The sequence below is a fragment of the Mus caroli genome, chromosome 3 (assembly GCF_900094665.2).
Source record: "Mus caroli chromosome 3, CAROLI_EIJ_v1.1, whole genome shotgun sequence".
Classification (NCBI taxonomy): Eukaryota; Metazoa; Chordata; class Mammalia; order Rodentia; family Muridae; genus Mus; species Mus caroli.
Window position 1 is genome coordinate 43071828 of NC_034572.1, and position 7449 is coordinate 43079276.

At 37.3% G+C, this 7449-nt stretch overlaps 1 pseudogene; it reads right to left on the reverse strand.

Annotated features, from left to right (window-relative positions):
* Nucleotides 1-2380: 2380 nt before the first annotated feature.
* On the reverse strand, nt 2381-3985 carry LOC110291805 (annotated as a pseudogene).
* Between the last annotated feature and the right edge of the window lie 3464 nt (nt 3986-7449).

The following is a 7449-nucleotide window of genomic DNA, read 5'->3' on the forward strand; positions in this document are numbered from 1 at the left end:
TCTTTTGGGTTTGGATGATATGTTTGTTCTATAGATAACTCTTAGGTCCACTTGGTTCATAATTTTGGTTACTTTTCTTATTTGTCTGTTTAGTTTCTGTTTCAATTACCTGTCCATGGGTGAGAGTGGGGTGTTGAAGTCTCCCACTCTTTATTATATTGTGGACAATATGTGATTTAAGCTTAGTTATGCTTCTTTTATAAATATGGGTGCCCTTCCATTCAGACATAGATGTTCAGAACTGAGCTATCATCTTGATGGAATTTTCCTTTGATGAGCATGAAGTGACTTTCTGCATGTCTTTGGTTACTTTTGGTTGACAGTGTATTTTATTAGATATTAGAATAGATCCTCCAGATTGTTTCTTGGGTCATTTTCCTGGAAAATATTTTTCCAACCCTTTACTATGAGGTAATGTGTATGTATTTTGCTGAGGTTTGTTTCTTGTATGCAGCAGAATGATGAATCCTGTTTATATATCTAGTCCTGCATCTTTTTAATTTGGGAATTGAGTCCATTTATGTTCAGATATATTAATGAACAATGATTGTTAATTTCTTTTATTTTGGTGGTGGTGGCAGTATCACTGTCTGCGTGTGTATCAGTGTGTGTGTGTGTGTGTGTGTGTGTGTGTGTGTGTGTGTGTGTGTGTGTGTGTGTGTGTGTGTGTGTGTGTGTGTGTGTGTTTGTGCGCGTGTGCGTGCGTGAGTGTAATTCTCTTCTCATTTTTCTTGCTGCCCTGAAATTATTTACCTCTTTTGTTTTCTTGGTTGGGTGTAGTTAACCTCCTTATGTTGGAATTTTCCTTCAAGTGTCCTCTGTTGTGTTGGATTACTGGAAGGATATTGTTTAAATTCAGTTTTCACGTGCAATATCTTATTTTCTCTATCTATCGTAATTTAAAGTTTTGCTGGATATAATAGACTGGGATATCACCTGTGATCTCTTAGACTGTAAAACATCTGCCCAGGCCTTTCTGTCTTTTAAACTATGTTGAGAAATCTGGTGTAATTCTAATAGGTCTTCCTTTATATGTTACTCAGACTTTATCCCATGAGGCTTTGAATATTCACTTTTGTTCTATACATTTAGTGTTTTCATTGTTATGTGGTTGGAAAATTTTCTTTTTTGGTCCAATCTATTTAGCATTGTGTAAGCTTCCTATATGTTTATGGGTATCTCTTTCTTCAAGTTAAAATTGTTTCTTCCATGAGTTTGTTTAAGATATTTTCTGGGCAAGCTGGGCATGCGCCTTTAATCCCAGCACTTGGGAGTCAGAGGCAGGCGGATTTCTGTGTTTGAAGCCAGCCTGGTCTACAAAGTGAGCTCCAGGATAGCCTGGGCTATACAGAGAAACCCTGTCTTGAAAAACAAAACAAAACAAAACAAAACAAAAATAAAACAAAACAAACAAAACAAAAAGATATTTTCTGGGCCTTTGGGTTGAAAGTCTTCTCATTCTTCTATCCCTACACTTCTTAGTTTTGTTGTTGTTGTTTACAGAGTCCCAAATTTCCTGGATATTTTGTGTTAGTAATTGTTTAGCTTTAGAGTATTCTTTGACCAATGAATCAGTTTCTTCTATTGTATCTTCAGTGTTCTGTATCACCAATGCTCTGTATTCTCTCTTCCAATTTTGGTCTTCTGTTGGTGATGCTTGTGTCTGTATTTCTTTTTCTCTTCCCTAGTCTTTACATCTTCAGGATTTCCTCAGTTTGTGTTTTTTAATTTTTAAGTTTAAAGATTTTAATTCCTTCATATCAATATATGTGCATCATTACTATTTTCAGGCTACAAAATATAAAAATAACATTTACTTATTTGCAATTAAAGCTCAAGTGATTTAAAAAAGTTGTAATAAACAACATATTTGTAATAGATTTTCACATTTAAAACAAGTTTTTATGACTAGAATATTCAGGATAGAAATTATCTTCACAAGCATTTCACATTATAAAATATACATTTACACATCCTGGCTAACATTTAAATCACAAATATTTCCTTGCTCTCTTAAATTTTTTTCAGTCCTAATAAGTAAAAAAAACTAAGAAATGGACAAAAGCAACCTATAAAATAAGGACACAGCTACAAAGTGATCTTTAGATAGGCTAAAAGTAAAAATGCATTGGAAAATACACACATAGGTATGGTCCATAAACTCACACATACAAGGATGAGAAATCCACACAGTACTCAGCTTTTACAAATGTAAATTAGCTTTTTGTTGACAGATTATATAATGATTCTTCCTGCTTCCACATGATCCTTGTAGCCAAGTTAATTTATGAGTGTTGCTCTTAGTCGGAGTATGCTGTACTGATGAAAGGTCCAAGAAGTCACTGCCTGAGCACAAGGAAGCAGCGTGGCTTTTGTTGGTTTAACAGCAGATAGTGCAGTATGGTGGGATTTTGGATTTGATGATTATCACACTTTCACTCCCATCATTGTGTCCCAGCATTTGCAAAACATATATTGTGAGATCTTTTAATTTTTTGTCCATTAGCTTCTTGGATAGAATTGTAAGGAGAAGGTTCAGGTGGTCATTCAGAGATGGGCTAACAACCACACTCACCTGCAAAAGTGCACTCAGTCTTCTTTCAAACACTCCATCATCGGAATGAACTAGCGCTGCCTTAGTTACCAGGATCTGTCTAGGCAGCGAAGGTATAGCTTTTTCTGGAGCACCCTTGACAAGAAGAACCTTTCTAAATCCTTCCTTTAGCACAACCGTATAAAGACGCTTGGTCTCCCTCAGACCCTCAGCTAAGTTAATTGGACGTGGGTCAAATGGAAGACTTTTAGGCATGCATTCCCACTGGAACCTGTGTTTTACTGAACCATGTACCAATCTGCAAGGAATGCCTCCTTGAGAGTAAAGAGTGGCGAATGCAGAAGGGGCTCATAACTGTTCACTGAAAGGCTTAATGGCTTTAGGCTTGAGTTTATCCGTTAGCCTGGATGAGCCCTTTTTGTATGTAGCCTCTGGAGAACTGGTTAAGGAGGAGGATTTGCTCAGTTTCACAACAGCATATATCCAGGGCACTCTGATTTCTACATGGCTTACCTTCCTTGCCTCCTCTCCCACCTCCACCTATGCTCACCACCACCCCACATGGAGCATCCTTCCAGCTCTCTATTTTCTGCACCAAAATCCACTGCATCAGCCTCAGACAGTCAGGATTCATGAAACCAACTTCAAGTAGCTTATACATCCGAGGCCGCTCAGTGATGCCATGCCAGGTTTTGTTTCCCTTATTGCTTCTGTGTCTATTTAAAGTTCTTGAGAAATTTTAATGTATTTCCTTCACCTGTTTGATTTTATTTTCCTGTATTTCATTATTTATTACCCTTTAGGGTCTCTGCCTGTTTGATTGTATTTTACTATATTTCTTTAAGGTTTTATTCATTTCCTCTTTGAAGGCCTCTATTGTCCTCATAGATTAGATGTAAGGTCATTTTCATGTGATTACGGTGTATTAGGATTTCTAGAACTTGCTGCAGTAGGATAGCTGGGTTCTAGTGGTGCCATATTGCCCTGCCTTCGTTGATTTTGTTCTTACATTGGCCTTTAGTCATGTGGTTGCTGGCAGGCCTGATAGTCCCTGATATGAGCAAGCTTCTGGAGTTGCAGGTAGAGCTGGTGAGGTACCCAGTGGGGAGGGGCTGGGTCCTTGGGGAGCTCACCCATTTGTTCTGGGTGGTAGCAGGTATTTAGGGATGCAGGTAGAGCTGTCTTAGGGAATCAAGTGCAGAGAGGACAGGACAGAACTTGCTGCTGCTGTGTTTTCTCAGAGGGGTTTACAGGTAGGTAATTGAGATAGGGGTCTCACCTGATGGTCTCTGATAGCTGTAGTCCTCTGGGATTGTGGCTAAAGGTGCGGACCAGAATATGGTGCACAGTGGGGACAGGAAGGTCTTGAAGGCTTGCGAGGGGACCTAGTGGCAAGGATTTGGGGTCTGGGGATCTCACAATGATAGTCATTTTTAATTGTTTTTATTTTANTTTATTTGAGTTTTTCAAGACAGGGTTTCTCTGTATAGCTCTGGCTGTCCTGGAACTCACTCTGTAGACCAGGCTGGCCTTGAAATCAGAAATCTGCCTGCCTCTGCCTCCCGAGTACTGGGATTAAAGACATGTGCCACCATACCCAGCTCTCACAATGATAATCTTAATGTTCTTAAGAATTGATATTTTGATTTTATAATCATAAACACTTAGGTGATCATTTCACATAAATATAAAAAAAACCAACATGACAGAAATGTTGAGGACTTTTTAAAACAAATGATGCGTGTTACATGTGCTCATCCATGCTACTTCACACACATGACATGAAAATGATGAATGTTTGCAAAACTATAAAATCTGTGAGAACGGTAAAAACAGATATGAGTTGCTTTGTTTTGTTTTGTTTTTCAAAAATGTACTTATTTTTACTTCAAAGGTTTTGTGTTTTGTTTTTTGTGTTTTTTTGTTTTGTTTTTGTTTGTTTGTTTGTTTTGTTTTGTTCAGGATAGAATATCATCTCACCCAGGCTGACCCTGAACTTCCCATGTAACCAAGAACACTTTAATCCTCCTTCCTCTACCTCGCTGGTTCTGTGATTACTGGCATATTCCACCATATGTAGATGATCCAGTGTTGAGCATCAATCTTCAGGCTGTGTATGCACAGTAAGCATTGGCCAGACTGAGCTACATTCCAGTCTTTTATAAAATCTGCAAGAATTCTGCAGACCATCATAACCAGTGAACGTTGAGACTTGGTAATGATCCAAAATGGCTGTGAAAAAGCAAATCTGCTCTAAAACCCAGCATAGAGCTCAGTGCTTAGCTCAGACTTCTGTCTGACATGTAGAAAGAATGAGGCATCAAGGATAATTTAAGTAAGCAGACAGATATGACAATTGGAGTTCACACAAATAATTATTTTCAAATCAAAAGACCTGAGGTACACAAGATGATGTGGGGGGTACAAAAGTAAATCCCATTGAGTCAAGGTGGATCCATAGAGCACAGCTAAAGGTGGAAATGTATCCACAATGTTGTTCACATTGGTGTGGGGCAGGCATGCTTCTCTACATACATCACACACACACACACACACACACACACACACACACATTCTCACACTTCACATTATTAATAGTTAAGTTTTGAAAAATCATAAATAATTGATCTGAATCTTCTAATAAAACCAGACTGCCTGTTACCTACTTCACAGTGAAAGATGATCTCTCAACTGTGGAAATCATACTGAAATATTAGCCTTCCATTGATCTACTCTTGAATCCACTCGTAGTTTTGCGATGCTGAAGGATTTTCTCACATAATCCTTTGCACTTACTTTTTTCAATTTCATGTTTATGATAATGTTATTTCTTTACAAATCAGTTCATATCCCTGGCAACCAATACTTAATGATCATCTAAAACATAATTCAAGCAAACACACACACACACACACACATAAAACACAATAATGGAAAAAAATGTAAATGTCTATAAACAAATGTGAGTAACATCATAGCTTGATATTTTGAAGGAAACAGAATTCCAACCTGGGGTCACAATAATAAATAAACAAATAGTCAAAAAAATAAAAGGAGGAGTGGATCTGGGAGAAAGGAGAGAAGGGGAGGGTCTGGGAAGAGGAGAGAGAGGACGAAGTACAGTTAGGATATACTGTATGAAAGAAAAATAAATAAACTTACAAAATGAAAAGAAATTATTGAAAATACTGTCTTTAACCCAAAACAAAATTCTTTTAATGCTTTCTAAGAAATATATCAGCAACTCAAGTAGTATCTTTAGAAATCAAATGTTTTAATACAATTCAACCCAAGCAAATACTAATTTGATTTTAATATGAGACAGAATCATGGTAGGAAAATGCTCAAAATATTTGTTTTTCTTTGTTAAATTAATTATGTTTTTGTAAGAACATATACTACACAACTCATCACTTCTTATCTTGAGTTTGGACCACAGTGTCCCGAGTTGTGCCAAGAGGTATTGTGCATACGGCTGGTGCAAACACTGCAATGTCTGCATGATGTGTGTTCTGAACCAATGTGGCACTCAAGTTTCATGATGAAACATGTGTGCCTCATGCCAGGTTACCTCAGACTCTTTACCTATTTAATTTTGAAATCTTGTGTTGTTGTTCTTAAATTTTCTGAAGCCTTTTAGTGCTGCTGGATTTTCCACAACCACTACTTTCTTTATAAAATCTCATATGAGGTCTTGTTTTAGTTAGGGCTTCTATTGCTATGAGGAGACACCTTGACTAAGGCAACTCTTACAAGAACAAAATTTAATTGTGGCTGGTTTACAGTATTAGGGATTCAGCCCATTACCATCACAGTGAGAAGAATGGCAGTGTGCAGGCAGACTCTGTGCTGGAGAAATAGCTGATATTCTACAAGAAACTGAGAGTTCCTTTTCTTGATACAAAGGCATTCAGGAGGNGACTATCTTGAACAGGCAGCCAGAAGAGAGGAGCTCTTTTCCACACTGGACAGAGCTTGCACCTAGGATTCCTAAACGCCTACATATAAACAGTGACACACTTCCTCCAACAAAGTCACAACTATTTTGACAAGGCCACACCTACTACTAGTGCCAGTTCCCATGGGCCAAAAATGTTCAAACCACCACTTTGTCAGAACCATAAATTAAAAAAGAATAGAGAATAATGTTAATGAAGAATACTGTCCTGTCTTCTAAAATTGAAACTTTAAATTTCTGTATGGCTTTCCTTCGCGAAGTCTTCAGATTTCTAGAATAAAAACATCAATAATTCTTGGGAGATTCTGCATAAGATTTAGGGTCAGCTCTCAACAAAGCTTTCAGTCTTTAGCTGAGGTGATTTGTGAACTCTGTCTTCAGCTTAGGAATGCCAGTGTTCTCCCTTCTCACTGGTGTTCTGTGGTTACATGAAGTCCATACTATGAGAGTCTGTCCAGTCTTGTGTTCACTGAATGAATATCTTTTCTCCAACACATTATTCCTACAGTCTTTACTATCGTTGTCTGGAGATAGTTGTTTCATATTTTCTGTCTCCTTTTATGTGGTGAAGTAATAACATGGTATCAATTAATAGACTTTAATTTTATATGATATAATCAAAGTTTATTGTTATTATTATTATTAATTCAAGGTTTGAATTTTGTAATCGACTTAAACTGTCAGCCAAAATTGATCAAACAGGGAGGGTAAAGCTGTTGGTAGGATTTAGTAAAAGTACACAGCAAACCCCTCTAAGATGCCATTTAAGGTTTTCAAATCACGCACATAAACTCTTAAGTATCTCAATGAATTTCCTCAGTTGCAATCATAAAATCCCGTAGTTAGCCAATTAATTTTTCATAGAGCGCAATGATCGAGGAACATAATCTGCTGATGGAGCAGCATAGATCATTTGAAGAGCTTACTTTTCAAATCA